Genomic DNA, 26,749 nt, shown 5'->3' with positions numbered 1-26,749 from the left:
TGAACTTTCCCGAATTCCTGAACCCCAAGGTCAGGAGACAGACTGCTGTTTTAACCTGCTAAGCCCTGGGGAAATTTTTATGCAGCCACAGAGCAGAGAACACCAGAGCTACCTGGGTTGAGCTGAGTCCCTGCTTCATGCCCTCCCCTCAGCTGTAATCTCGCTTCTCACTCTCGGGACTAAATATCAGAGGCCATGCAGAAGTCATTGACGTCAGCCCTTCTCTTTGACAGGATTCCCCAGATGTATTTTTGGCCTCGTGTCTATTATTTATGATCCCTTGTTGAATTTTACAGTCAGATAGGACAGGAAGCATCGGCAGAGTTCCAGAATCCTGGCTAACTGGATTTTTCTGTTGTATTCAAAGAGGAAATGACAAAGCAAAAATCTCCAGCGCTCTTCCTGTTATATGAGTCGCCCCCGATACATGTGGGGTGACTCGATTCTCTGGCAGCCCTGTTTGGAGAGCCTCAGATCTTAAATGAGGACCTGTTCAGAGCACCCAGATATTTAAGGAATTCCAGTACTCCTTCTTGATGATGCTCATCCCTCTTCTGGTATCCCAGGAGACCTGTATTTACATTTATTTTATTTGAATTTATTTAAACATGTCAGAAGATTAAAAGCGCACCTTACCCCTGCAGATGTTTCCCATGGAGACTATTAACAGGACCCAGACACGCACGAGAATCTGAAATACTGAAACAATCGCCATTTCAGTTTTCAGGCTTCTCTGCTATGACATGTCAATTATTAACTAAGAAATTAATCATTAAGGGCATTAATGAAATTGACCCAACCGTCTTGCTGGGCCACATTGCTCCCTACACAATGGAGCCCGTTAACTTCTGGCTTTTTCCACCCCTTTCATAGCAACCTTCTTTCTACGGGCTGTGTATTTTGAAGGGAGCCAACTCTTTTATTTCTACTTACTTCCGTGGCTGGTACTAGTAACCACTAGGGACCTCAAAACCAGCACTTCCTCTAACCTTCAGCCCTTCCAAAGCAGATTCTCAAAGGTCAGCAGTTCTACACTGACTCATTTGTTTCTCCACTCATTTATTTTTTTCCCACCCATACATTTATTTACTTATTCAATAATCGTTGATAAAATGCTTGAATTGTACCAGACATTGTGTTAGGCATTTGGGATAGAAGATGAAGAACACCTGGCTGTGCTTGACAAGAGGCTCACGGTGCTTAATAGATGCTCAGTAAACAGATAAGGAATCCCTCTTCGAGAGGCCACGCTGGGATTTCTTGCCGGCGGAACTGAAGCTCTGGGTAAGTAACTAGCTGGACAGTAGCGAGGCAGGAAGGAGAGAAGGCGTGTCTGCTTCTCTGTCCTGACCGCATCGCTGTGTTCCTTTCCCTCCTGCTCCGCTCCTTCTGTCCTTCCGCTGCACTTGGTCATAACATTGATTCAAAGTCTGAGACTTCCATCTCTGGGATGATACTACACTGTCTCTTGGCTCCAAGGCAATGCTTATGAGAGGATGCTACTGCCAGTTCTAGAACATCCCTTATTAATCTATTATGGAAAAGCAACAACTGTATTCCAGTGAAAGCAAAAGATGTCTCAGAAAAAATTTTAGTCCACGAAAGATGCCAAAGCCCCTCTTAGAAGGCAAGACAAAGTCAGCCCTTATCCTCGGATCTAGCGACTTGGTTGGCACTAAAAGGTTGCTCAGGGTTACTGTTGTGTGAAGGGTCTGGAAGCCCTGAAGCTCAGCATACGATTGCACTGGGCATAGGCAGACCTTGGAGACCTTGAAACTGAGAACAGTATAAAATGCAGCTGATTTCAGTAGTGTTAAGGTCATTGCCCTCACCCAACCTACTATTTTAACACTGCTCAATCCTTTCTTTAGAGCCTTTTTCCTTCTTCCATTCTGAGCATGGCCAGTCAAGGCCAAAGCTCCAGAAGACAAGTGAATCGATTGGGAAAGTAATTGAAGAAATTTCCAGAGGTGGTTACTAATGAGGGTTTACATGTCAAACATCTATCATGACTCACTTTCAAACTGTGGCTTGGCTGCCCAGGTGACAGGAAGCAATGCAGAGCTCCAAGGCGACAAATGAGAAAGTTCCCTGAGTTTCAGAACAGAGACTGGAGGCGCCATCTAGGAGACCCGCTGGACACTCAGACTGGGTGAGTGGTATTGACCTTGGTGTCTACTCTACACAGGCTCTCAACCTTGCCCTGTCCTTTGCCCACATGGCTTCTGTTTTAAGAAGTACTCAAAATGCCTTCTACTTTGGGTTCCTGGTCCTAACTCTGTACCAATAGGCAGGTGTTCAGACGGAAAGAGCATCACTGGTCCAATCTATGCTGATGCTGACCTGCTGTCTCACTCAATAACTGAAACTTCTGCCTGTTCTTTTGCCATCTCCCCTGCTGATAATGGCTGCCAGCAGTCAACCTCTCAACCCCTTCTCCACCTGAAGTCCTGTACCCGCTCCTACCACTTTCCAGAACACATGAGTAGCCAGGCAATGCTGTGAATCATCACAAATTGGTCCCAACCAAGTTGATTAAGAAATATTAGACTTATGTAGTGGAAAGGGCTTGTGCCTAGGAGCAAAATCCTGTTTTTAGTGAGAAAAAGAGGACATAAAACTGTACAAGGTATCATAAACTTAGACTTAAGAAGTTACTTAGAAGAAATAACAATGCTTAATGTATATGTGCCTAACAGCAGAGCCTCAAAATACATGAAAAAAAAAAAAAACTGATGGAATATAAGGAGAAATTGCAAGGAAATGAATGCACAATCATAGATACTGACTTCAACACCCCTCTATCAGAAACAGACAAATCCATGAAGCAAAAAATCAGTAAGGACATAGTTGAACTCAATAGCACCATTAATCAACAGGATAGAAGAGACGTCTGTGGACTACTTCATCGACATGCAATGGAATATACATTCTTCTTAAGCTCACATGGAACATTTACCAAGATAGAACACCTTCTAGGCCATAAAACATACTTCAGTGGTTGTAAAAGAACAGAAATCATACAATCTCTGCTTTCAGATCTGACAGGAATTAAACTAGAAATAAATATAAAAAGACAGCTGAAAAATCCCCAAGACACATCTGAACAACACATGGTTCAAAGAAGAAATCTCAAGAGAAATTTTAAAATATTTTGAACAAAATGAAATTGAAAATACAGCTTAAAGTATGCAGCAAAAGCAGTGCTTAGAGGGAAACTTTTAGGACTTATATGTGGAGTCCAAAAAAAAAAAAAAGATGCAGATGAACTTATTTACAAAACAGAAACATATTCACAGACATAGGAAACAAACTTAGGGTTACGGGAGGGGAAGAAGGGAGGGAAGGGATAAATCAGGAGTATGGGAGTAACAGATACACATTACTGTATGAAAAAGCTTAGATAAACAATAAGGACCTACTGTACAGCACAGAGAACTATGTTTGATATCCTATAATAAACCTAAAGGAAAAGAATCTAAAAAAGAATATGTATATAATATATATATATGTATGTATATCTGAATCACTTTGCTGTACACCAGAAACTAATATAACATTGTAAATAAGCTATTCTTCAGTAGAAAAATACATTAAAAAAAGAATATGTATCACTTAGATATTCAGAAAAACAATATTTGTTTTTAAATAAGAGGAAATGAAAGAGCACAGGGTTTGAACTCAGGACCCAATTCAGTCTGGGCTACACCCCTTACTAGCTCTGTGACCTGCGAGGCCCTTAGCACGGCACACCTCAGTTTCTGCATCTGTAAAATGAGGATGGTAAGACCTACCCCACAATGGTTTGCATGTGTATATCTGCATACAAATAAAGATAAAACTATACAAGGAAAATGTGCAAGGCGCCTGAGGGATGCTCACTACGCATTGATTTCCAAGCCCTTTAAGGATATTTGGGAGTTGGTAGGTTCCAAGGAAATTTTGCTGGGCACACACAAGGCCTTTTGTTCACCCTTCTCCCTTTCCCATCCTGACATTCCTGATGACACAGACAACCCACCTAGGGGGGCTGCCCACTCCCCTAGGCACCAAGTGTCTCCATTTTGGAGGAGATAGGGGAGCCCTGGAAAGGAAGCTGTTTTCTACTTTGAAAACCCCAGAAAGCGCAAGGCTCTGGGACAGGCCGATACCGTCTCTTTTCTCCCTCTGCCATGCTTTAAAGAACGTTCTGGGCTTCCTGTCCCAGCCTGAGGGAGAAACCAAGGGTACACGTCACTAGAAAATAACTACGGGGCCAGAGCCTTACACGGGAACTTGGATCCGGAGTGGGCTTTGGGCAGACAAGGAGGAGACTGTTGCAGAGCTGGGATGGCGAGGAAGGGTGCCCAGGGCCCCAAGGGGGATGGGAACAAAGGACTCAGTCTCCCAACAAGCCTGGGCCGGGTCAGGCAGAACTGGGGGAGTCGTGAGCGGAAAACCACCCGGGCCCCTCCAGCTAAGGGCGAGGTGTGGAATGTGAGAGGAAGGTGAACGGAATGGCATGAAGGGACTTTGGTTCTGATTCACATTCAGTTTGACTCTGAAGCATTCCAAACGTGGTGGGAACAGAGCCTGTTTGGAGAGGATTGTTATCTGAGGACAGAGCAGGATGAAGGGAAGGGTGGGGGGTGATGGCTGACGGCTGCAGAGAGCATTCCAGCTTGCAGATAAGTGAAGCCAGAAGGTTAGGCATGATTCAGTGGAAGTCTGAAGAACTGCCCGTTCCACTCCTGACCTGAGTTGAAATGAGACACATCAGAGAGAACTTTTGAGGCTACGTGGTTCCGTAATGCTGGGCTTGGTCAGTGGCTGTCAGATTTCAACTAAAGACATTTCCTCTTATTCTAAATTTGCATTCCAGGAAATGTGCCTGTTCTCTTTTGTGTGTTAACTGAAAACTTCCCTGGTGGCTCTGCAATGCAGAAGACCCGAGTTTGATCCCTGGGTTGGGAAGATCCTCTAGAGAAGGGAATGGCAACCTACTCCAGTATTCTTGCCTGGGAAATCCCATGGACAGAGGCGCCTGGTGGGCTCTGGTCCATGGGGTCGCAAAGAGTTGGACATGATGAGCGATTAACACACACTAACTATCCATGGCTGGTTCCTCTTACTCTAAATTTGAATTCCAGGAAACTTGCCTTTTCTCTTTTACTTCTCTAATTTTCATTGGTAAGATAGGATTTCAGAAGCCAAGATGATTCACATTGTACAGCAGAAACCAATACAACATTGTAAAGCAATTATCCTCCAATTAAAAACTAAGAAAAAAAAATACTAAGAAAATCAGAATGAAAGCTGTCAGTGATGGTCGTGTTATGGGGGACTGAATGTGACAAGAGAGTAACAATAAATGATGACAAAATTCCATTCAGTTCAGTCTCTGAGTTGTGTCCCAACTCTTTGCGACCCCATGGACTCCAGCATGCCAGGCTTCCCTGTCCATCACCAACTCCCAGAGCTTGCTCAAACTCATGTCCGTTGAGTTGGTGATGCCATCCAACCATCTCATCTCATCTCATCCTCAAAATTCCATAGGCATCTTTCAACGATAAACTTGACTCCCTTGTCTTTTGTCTTCTTAGCCCTTACCTGCCTCCAGCCACACTCCCTTTTGTTCCATGGGCTCCTCCTGGGCTGAAGGGTACAAGCCACTTCTTGGAGTGGAGATGAAAGAGAACGGTGGCTTGGGTACCCTCAGCATCACCTGTGTTCACTGACCACCAGGAGGTAGGGGGCTTATTCTCCATTTCCAACGATCTTACACCTCACTCTCGGGAAATGTAAGAGTCTCCAACATTTCAAAAGGATGGACTTTGAGGTTACGGAGGACATCCGTGAGAGGTGGATGGGTCATTTCCTCTTTTTCTTTAAAAAATGTTTTATTGATTTGGCTGCGCCTGGTCTTAGTTGTGGCACAGGGGATTTCTGATCTTTGCTGCAGCGTGTGGGATCTTGACTCACAGTGTTTCAGTTGCGACGTGTGAACTCTTAGTTGCAGCACATGGAATCTGGTTCCCTGACCAAAGATTGAACCCAGGCCGCCTGCATTGGGAACACGGAATCTTAGCCACTGTACCACCGAGGAAGTCCCAGGAATGCATTATTCCGCTGCAGACTCTCTTTCCCTGACCTTCCAGGCTCATTGTCTTAACCCACCAAAATGCTGTTCTGGAGAAATGAGCAGCTTTGGACGTGCTATTTCTTCTGCTATAAAGTCCTGGCCCCAGATCTCAGCATGGTTCACCCCTTTAACCCTTCACCTTTGGGCTTAGCAGCAGCAGCAGCAGCATTTTGACAAAAAAGCTTTCTGATAAGGGTTGACTTGTGTCCCTTCGGAATATGTTGAAATCCCAACTCCTAGTGCCTGTGACTATGACCTTATTTGGAAAAAAGATCTTTGCAGATGACCAACGGAAGATGAAGTCATTCATTAGGGTGCGATCCTAACCCAACATGACTGGTGTTCTTGTAGAAAGATGACACTTAGAAACAGAGACAGATGCATGCAAAGGAAAGATGGTGGGAAGGCATGAGGAGAAGACAGCTATCCACCAGTCAAGGAAGACCTGAGGTTACCAGAAGCCAGGAGAAAGACACGGAACCAATTCTTCCTCACAGCCTCAGAAGGAACAGACCCTACCAATACCTTGGATTCAGACTCCCATGAGACAATATATCTCTGCTGTTTAAACCACCCAGGTTGTGATACTTTATTACAGCAATCCCAGTACAGTACCTTGCTCAAACTGCATTATTTAAAATTCCCCTGTCTGTACCTCTTGTTTTCTCCAGAGTACTTATTACTATCAAATATCTCCGACTCTTTGCAACCCCATGTTCTATAGCCCACCAGGTTCCTCTTTCCATGGGATTCTCCAGGCAAGAGTACTGCTGTGGGTTGCCATTCCCTTCTCTAGGGCATCTTCCTGATCCAGGGATTGAGCCTGGGTCTCCCACATAGCAGGCAGATTCTTTACCAACTGAGCCACCAGGGAAGCCCCTAAGGGTACTATATATGTAGCTATTTACTTTTTGCTCTGTATTTGTTTATAGCCTGTCTCCCTCCACTGAGTGTACACAACACAAAGGCAGAGATTTTGGTACGTTTCTTCATGTATTCCCTGCATCTAGAACCAATACTGCCCTTACACCCCTACAGGCTGTACGAGGCTCTCTCTGGCCCTTCTCTGGTCGTGCCTCCCTCACTGCCCCCTCACTCTTCACCCCGAGGTGAAGAGTCTGTGTGGGTAAGTGGCTATGCCACATGGAGCCCACACCCCTGCTTCTAGACCATGTACCAGGAACCCACATGTTGGCCTCAAGCCCACTTCCAGAGTCTGCATCAGCCTCTTCCTTGAGTCTGTCCTAAGACTCTAGCGAAATGGGTGTGGATGGAGGTTCGACTGGCTGGAGCATCCACACAGCTTGCAGAGGGGCCTTTCTGGTGTGGGAGAAAGTTTCAGGGTAAGATGAGAAGAAGAGGGGGACACAGGCCGGGGTCTTCCTTTGTATTTGCCTCTTGCCTCTCAAAAGGTAGGGGGTTGGGGGAGACTCTACCTTGAATCATGTCTGGCATACAGCAGGCACTTGGTGAACAGGAATAAATGAATGTGTGAGTTACTCTTCAAAGCTTTTTTTATTTGAATTACACAGTCCTTTAAAGAAAACATCAGAACTTCCCCGGTGGTCCAGTGGTTGAGACTTCACCTATGTTTTAATTAATTAATTTTAAAAATCTTCATAATTGCTTTACAATATTGTGTTAGTTTCTGCTGTATGATGAAGTGAACCAGCTGTATGTATACTACATCCCCTCCCTCTTGGAGCTCCCTCCCCTCTCACCCCCATCCCACCCATCTAGGTCATCACAGAGCACTGAGCTGAGCTTCCTGTGCTTTGTAGCAGGTTGTCACTAGCTATCTATTTTACACATGGTAGTATATACCTGTCAATTTCAATCTCCCACCCTCCCCTTCCTCCACCGGCTCCACATGTCTGTTCTCTTATGTCTGTGTCTCCGTTCCTATCTTGGAAATAGATTTAGCTGTACCATTTTTCTAGATCCCACATATATGCTTTAATATACAATATTTATTCTTCTCTTTCTGACTTACTTCACTCTGCATGACAGACTCCATCCATGTGAGACTCCCCTTCTAATGCAGGGAGTGTCGGTTAAATTCCTGGTCAAGCAGCTAAGATTCCATATGGCTCGTAGCCAAAAAACCAAAACATAAAACAGAAGCAATACTGTAAAAAATTCAATAAAGACTTTAAAAAAGATCCACATCAAAAAATAATCTTTTTTTTAATAAACAATATCAAATCCTCAATGATTCAAATCAAAAGCAGGGCATATTCCTGGCTTTCAGGCTTGACCCAGTCTCCTTCAACTGTGAAATCCACAAGGCACCCCCATCCCCCTGTGTCCTTCATCTTTGCCATCCAACCTTCTGGGGGCTGGGATAAAGGAACTGTTACATCAGTTCACAGGAGCCTGCTAATAATACAGGTAGTGAGAGAGACTTTTAAAACATTGCAGTAAAAGAACTGTAAGGAAAGGTCAATAACTTTACTAAAAGGATGAATTTCTAATGAGGGGATTTGGGGGGATGATCTGTGCTGTCTGGAATATGTCGGGGTAGATTAGGTTTTGGAGCTTGTTATCACCTATCCTGCATGTGGTCCACCTGGTTCTTGCTGCTCAGGTAAAAACAGAGTAGAAACTCCTTCTTTTGCCAGTAAACTATTGGGGAAATGGGATTCCCTGGTGGCTCAGCTGGTAAAGAATCCACCCGCAATGCAGAAGACCTGGGTTCAATCCCTGGGTTGGGGCGATCGCCTGGAGGAGGGCATGGCAACTCACTCCAGTATTCTTGCCTGGAGAATCCCCATGGACAGAGGAGCCTGGCGGGCTACAGTCCATAAGGGTCACAAAAAGTTGGACATGACTGAGCAATTAGTTGGGCAGGTGATTTTGTTTCTGATGCTCACCAACCTGGTTTGCCAATTCCTCCCACGTGGGGAATGCACATTGGATCATGTTTGGGTGTAAACATGTGATCGTGTTTGGATTTTAAGCCAGTTTTTAAATTGGGATTTGGGGCGGGGACATGACAATATTTATGCTAACTACTACCTAAGGCTTCCTGACCCAGGAGAAACCTCTGAAATTTCACAGGAAGGGGATCCTTGAGATGTTGGGCCCTGAAGACTCCCTGTGGTTCCTGCAGAGATCTAAGGACTGTGGTTGGAAGGCTCAGGGTCACACAGACCCTGAGCCTTGCCGGTCCCAGGGCCAGTACACTGCTGCCTGTGCTGGCCTGCAGCTTTGATGCGTGTAGTCGACTCACCAGCACAGCCCAGAGAGGCTCAGGAGCCAGGTCTGCTGACTTCCAACAAGTTAAACGCTCACCCTACAACACTGGCTTTGGGGCTTCATCAGATGGGATGAGTGAGCGAAGAATGCATACAACCAGGATACACATCTCATTTCTTTTCTTCTTTTAGAAACGAGGACTAGAAACTAGATTCATAATTTCTGCTAGTTTCTGCCTCAACCTCATAAAAGCGACTATTGGAATACTTTCAAAGGTAATACTCAGAAGTACTGTTTATTGAGCAATTACTATGTGCCAGGCACTTTGCCCCTGTCATTCATTCTTCACAATGAACCGTCCTGGTGAGAATGATAATTCTCCCCATTTTAGGCAGAGATAATGGAGTAAAACATTTATTTACTTTAAAGATCTTACCCAAGGACACACAAGTAACCATCTAGGAATCTGCAGATCAATCTAACCGCACAGCCCGTGCTGTGGACTGCTAAGCTACTCTGTCTTTGTGATGTGGTTGCATTCTCACACTCAGTTACTTCATTCCACATGTGTGCCGAGGGCCTGCTCTGTGCGGGGCACTTTCCTCCACTCTGAGGACTATGACGGTGAACAAAACTGGATCCAGTCCCAGACTTATAGAGCTAACAGGCTGGTGAGGAGACGAACGATCAAACACCCACGCGTACAAAAATAAAATTGCACACGTGGGCTTCCCTGGTGGCTCAGTCTGCCAACAAGGGAGACCTGGATTCAGTCCTCGTCTGGGAAGATCCCACATGCCCTGGAGCAACAAAGTCAGTGGGCCACAACTATTGAGCTTGCACTTTAGAGCCCGGGACCTGCAGCTGCTGAGCCCACGTGCTGGAACTACCGAAGCCCGCACCCTCTAGAGCAGTGCTCTGCAACGGGAGACGCCACGGCAAGGAGAAGTCCAAGCACCACAGCTAGACAGTATCTCCCGCTTACCACAACTAGAGAAAAGCCCACACGACAGTGAAGACCCAGCACCGCCAAAAAATTCAAATAAAATTATTTTAAAAAATAAATAAAATTTCACATGTGACAAATGCTATAAAGGGGACCTACGGGATACTGTACAAGCCTATTGTGTTTTTGTTTGTTTTTCAATTTTTTACAGTTTTTAAAAATCACACAAGATAGTTGTTTTTAAGATTTTTGGTTTTTTGATGTGGACCATTTTTAAAGTCTGTATTGAATCTGCTACAATACTGCTTCTGTTTTATGATTAGGTTTCTTTGGTCCTGCAGCATGTGAGTTTAGCTCCCTGACCAGGGATCAAACCTACACACCCTGCATTGGAAGGAGGAGTCTTAACCACTGGACCACCAGGGTGGTCCTAAGTTTGATTATTTAAATTCCTATATTATTCTGTAGTTGTTTGACAGGTATCCATCTTGTTATTAAGATGATAAACTGCCTTTGGTTGGAACTGTATCTTAGAACTGACTTCCACAGGTCTGGGCACACCATAGATTGTCCAAAAACACCCGCTGGCCATGGGGAAATGTCTTTTCCATTTCTGCAATTCTAACATTTCTCATTAAATACTCTAAAATGTAGACAATGATGTACAAAATACCTGATCAAATCCTTCCAACATCTGGAGAAGCAGAGCCGAGGATGCGTATCCCAGCACTCTTCTGGAGTCAGGTTTTACACATAAGCTCGTGCATGTTCGGTCAGTCGCTAAGTCACGTCCGATTCTCTGTGACCCCATGGACTGCAGCCTGCCAGGCTCCCCTGTCCATGGGGTTTTCCAGGCAAGAATACTGGAGTGGGTTGTCATTTCCTCCTCCAGGGGATCTTCCCAACCCAGAGATCAAACCTACATCTGCTGCATTGGCAGGTGGATTCCTTACCACTGAGCCACCTGGGAAGTCCCACATGTACCCATCTGCTAACCACTCCCACATCCGTCCCTGGCAGGACCATCCTCAGTTGAGCCCAGTTAGCAGCACAAAGGTATGTGTCAGCCTGACTCAGAAAGCAAGTTGAAGCTGAGCTTCTGAGGTGGATGGCTGAAAGCCTGGGGACGCTCTTCCTGTGGTAGTACATATTCAAAGTGTGCTTTCTCTGTCACGTCTGCGTTCTCGCTGAATTCATCCTTCTTACAGTCAGACGTTTATAGCACTTACTACCTCTCAACATATTGTATATTTATTTGTATTGTCTGCTCTGATGGGAATGTAAACTTTGAGAATAAGGACTTTTTATTTCTGCGTTTTACTTGGGGGAGCATTTTATTGAAGTAAAGACACAGCATGCATGCATCATAAACCTGGTCAATTTTAAAATGTATTTGGCTGCTCCCGGTCTTCCATGTGGCATGCAGGATCATCTAGTTACAGCACGAGGCATCTTGTCCGGGCCCGCTGCATTGGGAGCGTGGAGTCTTGGCCCCTGGACCACCAGGGAAGTCCCCAGCCTGGTAAAATTTTGCAACATAAACACACCTAGGTAACCAGTACCTGTTTATCTGGAATAAAACATTCCCTCTCCCTAGAAGCTTTGTCACACCAAGACTCCCAGGACTGCCTTGGTCTTGCCCACTGTTGTAATCTGACACCTCCTTTGGTACCTGGCATACAGCAGGTGCTTAATAAACACAGATGGCTCCCAACTTACAATGGTTTAACTTGCAGGGTTTTTTTTCTTTAACTTTCTGATGGTATGAAAAAGATACACATTCAATAGAAACCACACTTGGAATTTTGATCTTTCCTCTGGTTACATACTCTGACGCTGGGTAGTGGCACCTGCCACAGCTCCAAGTCAACCACGTGATACACTTACAACCATTCTGGACCCATCAAGCATCTGGTTTTTCACTCTCAGTGCAGCATTCAATAAATGACATATACCCAACACTTTGCTTTAACATCGGTTTGTGTTAGATGATTTGGCGCAATTGTAGGCTAGTTTCAGTGCTCTGAGTATGTTGAAGGCTAAGCTATGATGCATTTTATTTTTATTTTCTTGGCTATGCTATGAGGCACGCAGGATCTTAGTTCCCCAACCAGGGGTCAAACCTGTGCCCCTGCAATGGAAGTGTGGGGTCCTAACCACCAGAGAATACCGTATGGTGCATTTTAATTGTAAAAAATAACTGTATTTATTTACCTTTGGTTGTGCTGGGTCTTCGTTGCAGCACAGGCTTTTTCTAGTTGCCGGAAGCGAGGGCTACACTAATTGTGGTGCTCAGGCTTCTCAGGCGCTTCTCTTACTGTGAAGCACGGACTCTAGGGGCACGTGGACTCAGTCGTTGCCACTCCCCAGGCTCTAGAGCACAGGCTCAGTAATTGCAATGCACGGCTTAGTTACTCCAGGGCATGTGGGATCTTCACAGACCAGGGATTGAACCTGTGTCTCCTGCATTGGCAGGGAGATTCTTTACCACTGAGCCACCAGGGAAGCCCCTTATGATGCATTTTAAACTGACAATATTTTCAACTTATGATGGGCTTACTGGAACGTAACCACAGCATAAGTTGAGGAAGATCTGTAATTGTTAAATAAATAAATCCATCCATTCATACATTCATAGTAATTAGGGGCCTAGTCTTTGCCAGGCACTGTTCAAAGTGCTGAATGCACTAAGAAAAATAAGTTACTCTCCCTTTCTTTAAAGATTCTCGATCAAGTGAACTCTCAGAGAAATGTTGAGATGTATCCCTGGAACCCTGTGGAGGAGAAGAGGCTACTTTGAAGGATGTTTATAGTTGCAGAGAAAGAAGGAATGTAGGCTGTAGCTCTGCAGAATTCCTCTGGTGGTTTCAAGTTTTGCATACATGGTTGTCTTTTCTGATGTATGCAGTCCAACTTGGTTGCTCACATAGCAGAAATGTTTACTTTTCTGTTGCATTCTTAACGGGATCATTGAATGTTAAAGTCTCTCATTGATCATCACATTGAAATTCCAACTGTATTAGAAGTCTTTTGGTTGCAGGTAACAGAAAATTCAGCCCCAACCAGTTGACATGATAAATGGAATTTGCTGGCTCCTATAACTGTTAAGTTCAGCTATATGGTGGTTTTGGAGAAGGCAATGGCACCCCACTCCAGTAGTCTTGCCTGGAAAATCCCGTGGACGGAGGAGCCTGGTAGGCTGCAGTCCATGGGGTCCCTAAGAGTCCGACACGACGGAGCGACATCACTTTCACTTTTCACTTCCATGCATTGGAGAAGGCAATGGCAACCCACTCCAGTGTTCTTGCCTGGAGAATCCCAGGGACGGGGGAGCCTGGTGGGCTGCTGTCTATGGGGTCGCACAGAGTTGGACACGACTGAAGTGACTTAGCAGCAGGAGCATATGGTGGTTTTAAGGCAAACCATGATCCCAGGCTCAATAATTTCAACACTGATCCAGTTTAATTTCATGCCTTTCTCTGCCTTCCAGACTACCTGTTATGTCCCAAGCCTGGCTTCTTCATCATCTCAAGATGACTACTAGCAACGTTCCTGGACTGAATCTTTTTCATTCATGTCCAGGTGGATAAGAAGTCACTTCCATAGAAAAGTAAGAAAGTTTCTATTCTTGCAATCTCCAGCAAATGTCATCTCCTCTTGCATTTTATTGGCCTGGAGTTGGATATTTGCTCATTTTGAACCAAGCACTGTGACCAGCAACATGGCAGGGTGTGATGACTGGCTTAAACCAAATAGGGTTTGCCCTTGGTGATGGCTGATTCGATGTATCAACTTGACTGGGACACAGGGTTTCTATACACTGATCAAACATTATTTCTGACTGTGTCTGTGAGGGTGTTTCTGAAGGAGATGAATGTCTAAATTTGTAGACTGAGTAAAGTAGATTGCCCTCCCCAATGTGGGTGAGCCTTGTCTAATCTGTTGGAGGCTTGAATTGAATAAAGGTCTGGGGGGAAAGAAGAATTTGCTTTCTATCTGTTTTTGAGCAACAACATCAGTTTCCTCTTGTCTTTGGACTTGAACTCAATCCATCCACTCTCTTGAGCCTCCATCTGCAAGCTCCATCTTAACCCCACACGAGCCAATTCTTTATAATTAATCTCTTTATATATATATTTGTTCTGTTTCTCTGGAAAACCCTGACTAATACACCCCTGGAGCCAGGAGTGGGATCAGATTTTTCCCAAGGGGCGTTGACTGCATGAGAAAGGAATGGATAAGTGATGAAAATTGGGATTCTGTTGTCATTGAAAGGAAGAAAGGAAAGAAGAAAAAAAATTGGCGCGAGAAAAAGAACAAGCATCTGTGACACTTGTACCTCTCCTCTCTTTTTTAAAAAAGATTTTTATTTTATTTATTTATTTATTTGGCCTCACAGCATGTGGGATCTTAGTTCCCTGACCAGGGATTGAACCCTCACTCCCTGCATTGGAAGTACAGGGCCTTAACCACTGGACCACGAGGGAAGTCTCACATCTCTTCTGTCTTTAGTATCAGAGCCTTAGTACTTAATGCTCTACACCCCCATACTGCCTCTTGTGATTTATTGCCTGTCCAGTGCTAGGGGCTATGGGAAAATAAGGCCTCGGAATGTCCCAGAAAGTAGAGTTTAATATGATATAGAAGGCATCCACAAATAGCTACAGTGGAAGGTAGTATAATGACTACATGTCATCAAAGAAAAATCAGTAAGGTGCTCCCTGAAGAAAAACTCCCCTCTGTGGACACATGGTACTCCCCTCCTTAACTGGGTTGCATACAACTTCTTGTACGGGTGCTGAGCATCTTTACCCTGTGGACAGGGGGTTTCACAGAAACAGCACATTGTGCAACTTTCCTTAAAACTAAGACGTAAGGGACTTCCCTGATGGCCCAGTGGTTAGCAGTCCACCTGCCAATGCAGAGGACACGGGTTCCCTCCCTGCTCTGGGAAGATTCCACATGTTGAGGATAGCTAAGTCTGTGTGCCACAACCACTGAGCCCATGCTCTAGAACCCACAAGTCGCAACTACTGAGTTCCTACGCCCAGAACCCATGCTCCACGACAAGAGAAGCTACCACAGCGAGAAGCCCGAGCACTGCATTGAAGAGTCGCCCCGCTGGCCGCAACTCGAGAAAGCCCACATGAAGAAACGAAGATGCAGAGCAGCCAAAAATAAATACATAAGTAAATTTTTGGAAAATTAAAATGCAATATGAACTAACACGGCTAAAATGCAAATCTTTCACGTCCAGGACTCTTACCACATCTTTCAGAATAACTGGAGGCTTAATTGAATGGAATATTATACAAACTTGAGCTTTAAAATGTACCCCTGAGTCTCCAAATATATTCCTGAAATATTTTTCCCTACATGGGAGAATATCTAGTAAGAACTTTTCTTCCTTCCAGAGTCCTAAAATAGTTGTTGTTGTTTTTCACACCTCCCTGCTCAACACTAGAGAGGGGACATGATTTTTTTGTTTTGAATTTAATGAGTTGTATTTTTAAAAACGCTTGACCTAGGACCTTGTGCCTAACGGGTCCTTGATCAATGCTGATTGAACCCAAGTCTACAACTACAAATGATCATCATGTCTGCCTTCTCCTTAAGATATTCTGCTTAATCATGCTGCTCAATATAAAAAAATATCCAATCAAAAAATAGGCAGAAGACCTAAAGAGATATTTCTCCAAAGAAGACATACGGATGGCCAAGAGACACATGAAAACATGCTCAGATTGCTAATTATTAGAGAAATGCAGATCAAAACTACAATGAGATATCACCTCACACTAGTTAGAATGGCTATCACCAAAAATTTGCAAACAATAAATGCTGGAGAGAGTGTGGAGAAAAGGGAACCCTCCTACACTGTTGGTGGGCTTCTCTGGTGGCTCAGAGGGTAAAGCATCTGCCTGCAATGCTGGAGACCTGGGGTTGGTTCCTGGGTGGGGAAGATCCCCTGGAGAAGGAAACGGCACCCCACTCCAGTATTCTTGCCTAGAAAACCCCATGGACGGAGAAGCTTGGTGGGCTACAGTCCATGGGGTGGCAGAGAGTCGGACTTGACTGAGCGACTTCACTTTCACTTTATGGAGAGAAGGGCAAAGCATCTGAATGCCAAGAGACAAGACCATCAAATTCTTCATCTTTCCCCAGAAGATTTTCCCTGCCACCACTTTCCCTTTCTGTCTCCCCTTCCGCATACAATTTCTATGTGGATGTAGCAGGTTCTGAAATCAAGGATAGAACTCAACTCTGTCAGGTGCAAATACCTGTCTTTTGAGGCAGACTCCACCTGTGAGGAATAAAGTGTGGTAAACACTCTATCTACCGTGATGGACGCTGGACCACAGGGGAAGGCTACAGGAGACAGGCCACCCATCAGATGTTTCCTCTTTCCAAGTGTGGAGCTCAGATGTGGATTGAGGCCTTTTAGTACTGGATAGAAGAAGTATTAAGAGACTCCAGAATGGAAATTCTTCTCACTTCCATGTCCTTTTAAAATTATCTGCCTCAAGATGGTTATAAACCTCTAGTCCTCAAAAGTCATTAGACATTTGACTGACACGAAGCAGACTCTCTTGTCTTAGGGCAGAAGGTGCTGTGTTGACTCTCCCCGAGAAACGTGACACCGGCTGGAGGCCTGAGGAGCGAGCGCTCGGTCTATGTGGCCTGGCCTTGTTCTTTGTGGTGAGTTAGGTTATTCAGAGATACCCTTTGGCTAAGAGCATCTAAAAACTATGAGGAAAAGAAAAATGTTTCATAATCTTCACGAAAGCATCAAATTACTGATCAAATAAAAACAAAAAAATCAGGCCAAAAGCTAAGAGAAAGCAGAAATCCAGAGGTAAACAGAGCACTCTTCTGTCCTCACAAAAGCCAGATGGTTCCGAGGAACTGAGCTCTCAGTGTGAGAGGGACCGAAATTAAAGCCCAGGACAGAGGTTTAAATGGAAGCCTCCACAGGAAGCGGGACTTTCAAAGGGGACGCCACCTCCCTGCTTCCACCTCCATGGGGTTTGAGGAGATTAAACTGGGCCAGAAGGAGCAAAGGAGCAAAACAAAATGCATGAGAAGTTGTAATTTGAGGTAGTTACTCCCACGGATTCAAAAGACTTGGGTGGTCTGAGAAATCCTAAACCCTGAATGAAGTTAAAATGGTACCACACAGAAGGGTACCTATGTGCCCGAAAGAAGGAAAGACAAATTCAAGTTCTCCTGAGGAAGAGTCCCTTCATTTTAGGCCACAGAGCATCTCCATAAACAGTTTTCCAAGGCAGTGAGCAGCGTATAATTTAAAATATCCAAGATATCCAAGCACACACGGAAACCAACAGAAACAACAGAGAACCATAAAAAGAGCCATGTAGATTCTAGATGATTAAGTTAGAGATGATAAATTATAAGACATCCTTACTTAGTGTTTAAAGGATATATTTTAGAAATGTCTGCAGAGATTAGTAAACTATAAAAAGTGTCGTCGGGCTTTAAAAATAAAAAAGTTTAAGTTTTAACTGAAATTAAAAATTCAGGGGATAGATTAAGAGTGCAATTGAAGAAACAATTATTGAAAGAGCAATGAACTGTTCTGAATGCAACACAAAATAAAAAAGATGGAAAATATGAAATAGAGGTTAAGAGACATGCGAGATAATGTTACAGAGGAATTCCAGAAGGAGGGAGAAAAGAATTGGGCAAAGGCAATATGTGAAGACATAATGCTCAAACATTTTTACCACTGCTCCATATACTTATCCAGAGATTAAGGAATCTGCTGAATCCAAGCAATATAACATACTTAGATATATTCAGATGCATCATAGTGAAATTATAGATAACTAAAAATAAAGAAATTCTTAAAAATACTCAGAAAAAACAGAGAGAAAAGATTGCCAGGAGCTAGATTGACAGCAAGCTTTCAACAACAAACAATGGACACCAGAAAAATAACGCTATATTTTCAGCATATTAAAAAAAAACAATTTGCAAGCCTACCATTGTATATCTAGTGAAAACACATCTTTTAAGAATACGGACACAATTGGGACTTCCCTGATGGTCCAGTGGTTAAGAATTTGCCTGCTAATTCAGGGGACACGGGTTAGGTCCCTGGTTTTGGAACTAAGATCCCACACGCTGTGGAGCAGCTAAGCCCATACGCAGCAGCTACTGAAGCCCACATGCTCTAGAGCCTGTGCTAAGTAATGAGAGAAGCCACCGCAATGAGACGTCGCTGAAAGACAACTAGAGGGCAGCCCCCACTCACCGCAACTGGAGAAAGCCCTCTCTGCGTGTGGGAGTCGCTCCGTTGTGTCCGACTCTTTGTGACCCCATGGATTGTAGCCCACCAGGCTCCTCTGTCCATGGGATTTTCCAGGCAAGGATACTGGAGTGGGTTGCCATTGCCTTCTCCACGGGATCTTCCCAACCCAGGGATCAAACCCGGGTCTTCTGCTTTGCAGGTGGATGCTTTACCATCTGAGCTACTAGGGAAGCCCACACAGTAACAAAGACCCAGCACAGCCAAAAGTAAATAAGTAAATCAATTTTAAAAAGAATAAAGGCAAAATAAATAAATAAACATCTTAGGGAAATAAAGATTGTTCACTCCTCACTAACAAAATCTCCTAAGTGAAGTGAAATGAAGTGAAAGTCGCTCAGTCATGACTGACTCTTTGCACCCCCATGGACTATACAGTCCATGGAATTCTCCAGACCAGAATACTGGAGTCAGTAGCCTTTCTCTTCTCCAGGGGATCTTCCCAACTCAGGGATCGAACCCAGGTCTCCTGCATTGCAGGCAGATTCTTTACCAGCTGAGCCACCAGGGAAACCCAAAATCTCCTAAAGGAAATGCTAAAAGATACTTGACTTAGGGGGAAAAAAGTGATCTTATAGGGAATGTACAAGACACAGAAAGAATGAAAAACAAAGAAAATGGCAAGTGCAAATGAACATTGGCAATATAAAATTGTAATAAATAATTTTAGGTTATGCTTTAAAATTGAATTAAAATATATGAAAAAAGTCAGTTTACAAGTAGGTAAGTGGGAATGGAATTTAAGTATTTAAGGTTTTTATAATGCCTGAAAAGAGGGTAAAGATACTGATTAACCTAAATTTGGTAAATTAAGTTGGAATTTCTAGGGTAACCACCAGAAGAATATAAATCAAGTATGTAACTTCCAAATTAGTATTTGTGAGAAAGATGGAATAATTTAAAATTCTCAGTTAAACCAAAAGAAGGGATATAGCTGTATAAGCATCCAAGAAAGCAGCACTTCCAGCTAGTTTTGAGTATATTGGAGGCCTGGAAAGAAGAGGTGATTCTGTTGTGAGTTACGTCTGTACGATCTGGCTGTGCACAATGGGCAGAGAACCCTGGAGTGAGCTGTACTAGTAAGATTCTTTCATGGGAACTTGAAAACATGACCAGGATGATAAGTAAGGCTAAAACACATGAGTGCAGCAGCTAAGAAAAACAAACAAAAAAAACGTCTATGAGCTTTGGCCCCCGAGGTCCCTGGAGAAGCCCTGGTCTCTGTCCCCCTGTCCTTTCCAAGGCCTAGCTGGTCAGCTCTTCCTTTGAGTCTGTGAACTCTCCCCTGTGCTTCCAATACCTTCTCCCACCAATCCCTTTCCCCACATTCTCCCTCTCTCTCTCTTTTTTTCTTCTTGCTTAATCGGCTTTGATTTGCTTTAAAACAAAAGAAACTTAACTGATGCCAAGAACCATTGGCTCATGCCAGAAGTATCTTCACTCTCTTACATAAAAGTCCAAATGTTTGGCATGGATGGCGAGGTTGTCTTCTTAGCAACAACTTAATCTGAACTGCAGCTGGATTCTCTAACTTATACCAAACATGTGAGATGAACATTCCCAAGATGCAGCCCAGATGGGTGGGCCTCCCGTGGGGGCCTTGACTCTTACTTTACACTCGCTATGAGGCTATGCTCACCGCTCTGTCATATCCTCCAAAACACATCCAATACCACAATGTACTAATGAGAAAACTGATGTTTTATTGGGGATTCTTTGGAGCCTGTGAAAGAAGGATCACGTCTCACACATATCACTGGGCAGAAACTGAATCCATTACCCCAGAGGACATCTTTGTCTTTTCCCATCAAAGAGCCCAGCTCTGCTGGTTGCCTCTTTTCTCTTCTTTCTTTCCTCCCACTCAACTTGCCTTTGCTTAGAAAACAACTTATAGTTACCAGGGGGGAAGGGGAGGGGAGAGGGATAGTTAAGGAGTTTGAGATCGACATGTATACACTGCTCCATTTAAAATGGATAACTAACAATGTCTTCTGCTCAGTAGCACGGGCAACTCTGCTCAGTGTTATGTGGCAGCCCGGATGGGAAGGGAGTTTGGGAGTGAATAGACACGTGCATATTCAAAGGCTGAGTCCTTTTGCTGTTCACCTAAAACTATCACAACATTGTTAATCTGCTATACTCCAACACAAAATAAAAAGCTAAAACAAAAAAAGAAAAAAAAAAAGAATTAGTTTTGTCATCCTAAGAAAGTCAGACTTTGCCCTCAGCTTGTACCCTCCACTCAGCAAAACAAAACCCCTACTCTTTAGCAGAACACAGTCCCTTGGCGTTGGGGATCTTGGTGTCTTTTCACCACCTTATTGGATGTGTTCTTCCTTGATCAATGGCAAGTCCATCTACAGCACTACCAGCACCTTGAGTACTGCCTGCCACAGTAGATTCTCGGAGGGTCATTGATGAATTTCATACGTCTTTGTACATCTCATGGGGGTGCCCAGGTGGCACTAGTAGTAAAGAATCCGCCTGCCAATGCAGGAGACATAAGAGATGTGGGTTTGATCCCTGGGTAAGAAAGATCCCCTGGAGAAGGAAATGGCAACCTGCTCCAGTATGAGTGAGTGAGAGCTGCTCAGTGGTGTCCTACTCTTTGCAACCTCATGATCTATACAGTCAATGGAATTCTCCAGGCCAGAATACTGGAGTGGGTAGCCTTTCCCTTCTCCAGTGGATCTTTCCAACCCAGGGACTGAACCCAGATCTCCCACATTGCGGATGGATTCTTTACCAGCTGAGCCAGAAGGGAAGCCCAAATACTAGAGTGGGTAACCTATCCCTTCTTCAGCAGATCTTCCCAACCCGGGAATCAAACTGGGGTCTCCTGCATTGCAGGTGGATTCTTTACCAACTGAACAATCAGGGAAGCCCTCTCCAGTATTCTTGCCTGGAGGATTCCATGGACAGAGGATCCTGGTTGGCTACAGTGTGTAGGGCTGCAAAAAGTTGGACACGACTGAAACGACCTGGGATGCACGCATGCATCTCATAGAGCCTAGAAAGGAGCATTGCAGGGACTGTTTGACAACTGGTCCTTGAATAGATGACTGCATCACCACTATTTAGGAGATTTTGTGAGAGAACTAAAGGTTGTGACATTGGCCTAAACACTGTAATGTATTCAAAGTAAGAAGCAATCAAATTAACAATGAGTATGTTAACAGAATAGAGTATTAACTCAATTTATCCATTGATTAAACTGCTTTCGGGTTCCAGGATGTGAGCCATATGGAATAAAATTTGGAATTTAGAAGAACAGTCAAGTTTTTCATTTCAAAGATAGTGGAAAGATAAACCATGGGAAAGGCTTCATTTCTCTTCACATATACCTTTTGAAAATTTTTGTGTATTTATTTATTTTGGTTGCGCTGGGTCTTCATAGCTGTGAGTGCGCTTTCTCTAGTTGTGGTGAGCAGGGGCTACTCTCTAGCTGCAGTGAATGGGCTTCTCATTGCAGGGCTCCTCCTGCTGTGGAGCACAGGCTCTAGACCATACGAGCTTCAGCAGTTGTGACTCACAGTCTGAGTAGGTGCTGCTTCCAGGCTCTAGGACACAGGCTCAATAGTTTCGGCTCATGGGCTTAGTGGTCCTGTGGCATGTGGGATCTTCCCAGACCAGAGATACAACTGGTGTCCCCTGCATTGGCAGGCAGATTCCTAACTGCTGGACCACCCAGGAAATCCTATGTATATATATCTTTAAAAAAAAATTATTGACTTACAAGTAAAATTCATACTGTGTCTATATAAGGCCAAAGTACCTAATCTAAGTAGAACTACCAGATAAAATACAGGACACCTGATTAAATGTGAATTTCAGATACACTAAATTTTTTAGTGTAAGTTTGTCCTGAGAATCACATGGGAAATACTTATAGTTTAAAAATATCATTGTTTATTTCAAATTTAAATGGCATATTATATATTTTTTGTTAAGCCTGGCAACTCCAAATCTATGAAAAAAATGTTCAGTTCATGGTATGGTCTAGACATTTGACATATCATCTGGATAAATTAATCTCCTTTTCATATAGATGTTTGGCTATCGTGTGTAGTGTTAAGAGCCCACTTTCTGCTATCTTTAACATCTCTTTGCTTCTCTCCTCTCTTAATGATAAGTATTGGTTGAAATAAAAGATTTTTCTTGCCATCCCCCCAGCTTTCAAGGACTCAGGGACCAGAAGGTCTGGGTAATTCAGTTCTTATTGACTTTCAGTGGAGGTGACAATGATAAAAGGGGTCAAAATGGTTAGTAAATATCTCAAAGTGTGAAAAAGCTCAAAGTGAGAAAACCAATTCACCCTTGACCTACTTTCCAATCTGAGTCTCACAGCCCTGGCCATGAAGGCCCATCCCAGAAAAACCAGTCTTGAAGAATATGTTCATAATTTTTCATAATGAATAATGGTCAATTTGAGCAAAAGAAACAAACATGCATTCTACATAGCAAATCCACAAGTGCTGGGATTCAAGGTATAGGATGTTGATGAAAGTGGAAGAGAGAAAATTGGACAAAAATACAAGGAATTTGTGTACAACAACCAAAAGCTAGAATAAGCTTGATGCCATTTTTTCACTGGGGTCCAGCTACATACACATAGAAATTTCATCAACCCATTTTAGTTAGAGGTAAAATTTATCTAGATTAGAGGAAAGTTTGATTTTAAAGGATCTTTAGGAAGGAATTCACTGATGGTCCATTGGTTAGGACTCCATGCCTTCACTACCAAGGATGCCGATTCAATCCCTGGTTGGGAAACTAAGATCCCAGAAACCTCAAGTTGTGGCCAAAGGAAGAAAGAAGGAAAGAATCAATTTTCTTCCTTTCAGGTGTATATTCTATTAGGAGTGAGACTGACAAGTGGAATTACTAAAAGTCCTACTTTAATGAATAGAAATGGGCTTCCCTGGTAGCTCAGCTGGTAAAGAATCCGCGTGCAATGTGGGAGACCTGGGTTAGGAAGATCCCCTGGAGAAGGAAAAGGCGACCCATTCCAGTATTCTGGCCTGGAGAATTCCACGGACTGTATAGACCATGGGGTCCCAAAGAGTCAGACACGACTGAACGACTTTCCCTTTCAAGAAATGGGTATGTGGTTAATATGACAAAGAACAGCCCTGAGCAGTGACTGAATTCTTAGGGCACTACTACATACATTCTCATCAACAAAAATACTAATAACATGTTTGAAATAAATTTATTGGATACAAGAGTGCTATACTACTCAACCATAAAAAATGAAATAATGCCATTTGCAGCAACATGGTTGAACCTAGAGATTATCATACTTAGTGAAGTAAATCTGACAGAGAAAGGCAAATATCATATGGTGTCACTCGTATATGGAATCTAAAATACGATACAAATGGACTTCTTTACAAAACAGAAATACTCACAGACACAGAAAACAAACTTATTGTTACCAAAGAGGAGAGCTGGGGGAGGGATAAATTAGGAGTTTGGAGTTAGCAGATACACACTTTAATATATAAAATAAACAACAAGGTCCTACTGTATAATACAGGGAACTATATTTAATATCTTGTAATAACCTATAATTAAAAAGAAAATTATATATATGAGTCACTTTGCTGTATATCAGAATCTAATCTGTTAGATTAAAAAAAAAAAAAATCTAGCTCTTTTTGTGTGTAGCTCTTTTTCATGGCGCCTTGGAGGCTGTCAGCCGCTTCAGAATGAAGCTGAACATCTCTTTCCCGGCCACTGGCTGCCAGAAGCTCATTGAAGCGGACCATGAACGAAAACTTTGTACCTTCTACGAGAAGCGTATGGCCACAGAAGTTGCTGTTGACGCTCTGGGTGGAGAATGGAAGGGTTATGTGGTCCGAATAGGTGGCAGGAACGATAAGCAGGGTTTCTCCATGAAGCAGGGTGTCTTGACCCATGCGAGTTTGCCTGCTACTGAGTAAGCGGCATTCCTGTTACAGATCAAGGAGGACTGGAGAGAGAGCGCAAATCTGTACGGGGTTGCACTGTGGATGCAAATCTAAGTGTTCTCAATTTGGTCATCGTGAAAAAAGGGGAGGAGGATATTCCTGGACTCACCGATACTACAGTGCCTCGTCGCCTGGGTCCCCAAAGAGCTAGCAGAATCTGCAAACTTTTCAATCTCTCTAAAGAAGATGATGTCCACCAGTATGTTGTGCAAAAGCCCCTAAACAAAGACGGTAAGAAACCTAGGACTAAAGCACCCAAGATTCAGCATCTTGTGACTCCACGAGTTCTGCAACACAAACGCCCGCGTACTGCTCTGAAGAAACAGCGTACTAAGAAAAATAAAGAAGAGGCTGCAGAATATGCTAAACTTTTGGTCAAGAGAATGAAGGAGGCCAAAGAAAAACGGCAGGAACAGATTGCCAAGAGACGGAGGCTGTCCTCTTTGAGAGCTTCTACTTCTGAGTCCAGTCAAAAATGAGATGTTCTAAGAGTAACAAATAAATAAGATCAGACATCAAAAAAAAAAAAAAAAAAAACCAGCATTGTAAATCAACTATAGTACTTCTTTAAAAAAAAAAAAGGAGAAAAAGAATGCTCTAATTCTTGGGGTGCCTGCCTGGCTCATGAAAATTCCTCTTTTCTAAAAATCAGCTCCAGAACCCAGGAGTGAGCTCCTGAAAGACTGAGTCATGCAATCAACTGGCCAAGCTGATCGATTGAAGGAAGACCTCTGGTCCAGGCTGGACCAATCAGAGTAGTTCTCTAAGACAATTTTTCCAACTGCAACTTAAATTCCGGCCCTCTTTGGAGGTGGAAGCCTGGTATGTGAGTCCTGGGAGCTGTCAGTGCCATGCGGAGGGATCTTGATTGCAGAAGGAGAATGAATCCAACAGGTAGGGAGAAGCAGAGACATGGAGCCTGTGTCCTGCTGAATTCCAGTCCGTGGTTCCAGCTGTCCCCAGGCCCAGCTGTTCCCCTGTGCCTCCCACTGCTGTGTGACCTGCTGTGTTTGTTTATCTAATACGTTCTCTTTTCCTGGCCTGTTAGCGAGGTTCCTGTCACTTGTAATAAAAGCATCCCGAGTAGTCCAGCATTGTGTCATGTGCTATGCTGCTTGTAGGGGGCATGCGGAGATGAACAGACAAGGATGCACACCCTTAAAGGACTTACAGTTCTGTGTGTCAACCATAATACAGGGTGGAAAATTATAAATGTTTAAGAGGACTCAAAAGCTGTAGGAAAGTAAAGGTGGGAGAAATCACTTCTACGGGGAGTCTTTAGGGACAACTTGTCTGAGATGGCTTTTGAACTCACCTCTAAGGTAAGATGAATTTTGCTCATGTGGCCATGAAGGAGAGAAGGCCCTCAAGATGGAGAAAAGGGACTTCCCTGGAAGTCCAGTAGTTAAGACTTCACTTTCCAATGCAGGGGGTGCAGGTTCGATACCTGGTAGGGGAGCTAAGATGCCGCATGCTTCGCAGCCAAAAAAACCAAAACATAAAACAGAAGTGATGTGGTAACAAATGCAATAAAAGACTTTAAAAATGGTCCACATTCAAAAAAAAAAGAGAGAAAAAAAAACATGAGCAAAGATTAAGCAGCAAAGTGGGGTATGTGTGAAAAATAGGCTTGCCCAGTAGGTCAAAGCATTGAGCCTCAGTGGGGAAACATGAAGATTTTTAAGCAAGACAGGAATGTGGTCTTTGAACAGTAGGTTGGAATGGAGGAGACGATGGGATCATGCAGCTAGGAGGTTCTTACAGTGTGCCAAGCTGAAAATAATAAATGTTCTGATTAGGAGAAGGCCAATAGGGAATGGGGGAAATGAGGAAACTCCTTACTTTGGATAATCACAGGGTTTTCAGTCCAGAATGATATCTGAAGAGCAGGGAAAAGGGACGGCCTGGGGACCCACGTGGTGAAACAAAGGCTGAGACAGGCCCTGTGGGGAGTATATTGTTGTTTCGTCTGGTCAGGTCTGACTCTTTGTGACCCCAGGGACTGTCGCCCGCCAGGCTCCTCTGTCCATGCGGTTCTCCAGGCAAGAAGACTGGAGTGGGTTGCCATTTCCTCCTCCAGTGCAGGGTTTGAGGAGTGACTGGAGCATTGCGTCATTGACATCTTCCTTGAGACTAACTAGTAAGAACTAGAAGTAAAACCAGGAACCAGGCTCCACGGTGGT

General features: G+C 43.7%; 1 pseudogene; it reads left to right on the top strand.

Annotated features, from left to right (window-relative positions):
* The first annotated feature begins 423 nt into the window (after positions 1-423).
* On the top strand, positions 424-25,106 carry LOC133239959 (small ribosomal subunit protein eS6-like; annotated as a pseudogene).
* Positions 25,107-26,749: the final 1,643 nt, after the last annotated feature.

Source organism: Bos javanicus, chromosome 27 (genome assembly GCF_032452875.1).
Source record: "Bos javanicus breed banteng chromosome 27, ARS-OSU_banteng_1.0, whole genome shotgun sequence".
NCBI classification, from domain to species: domain Eukaryota; kingdom Metazoa; phylum Chordata; class Mammalia; order Artiodactyla; family Bovidae; genus Bos; species Bos javanicus.
Note: the sequence above shows the minus strand (reverse complement) of the source record. Positions and strands in the feature narration are given on the sequence as shown.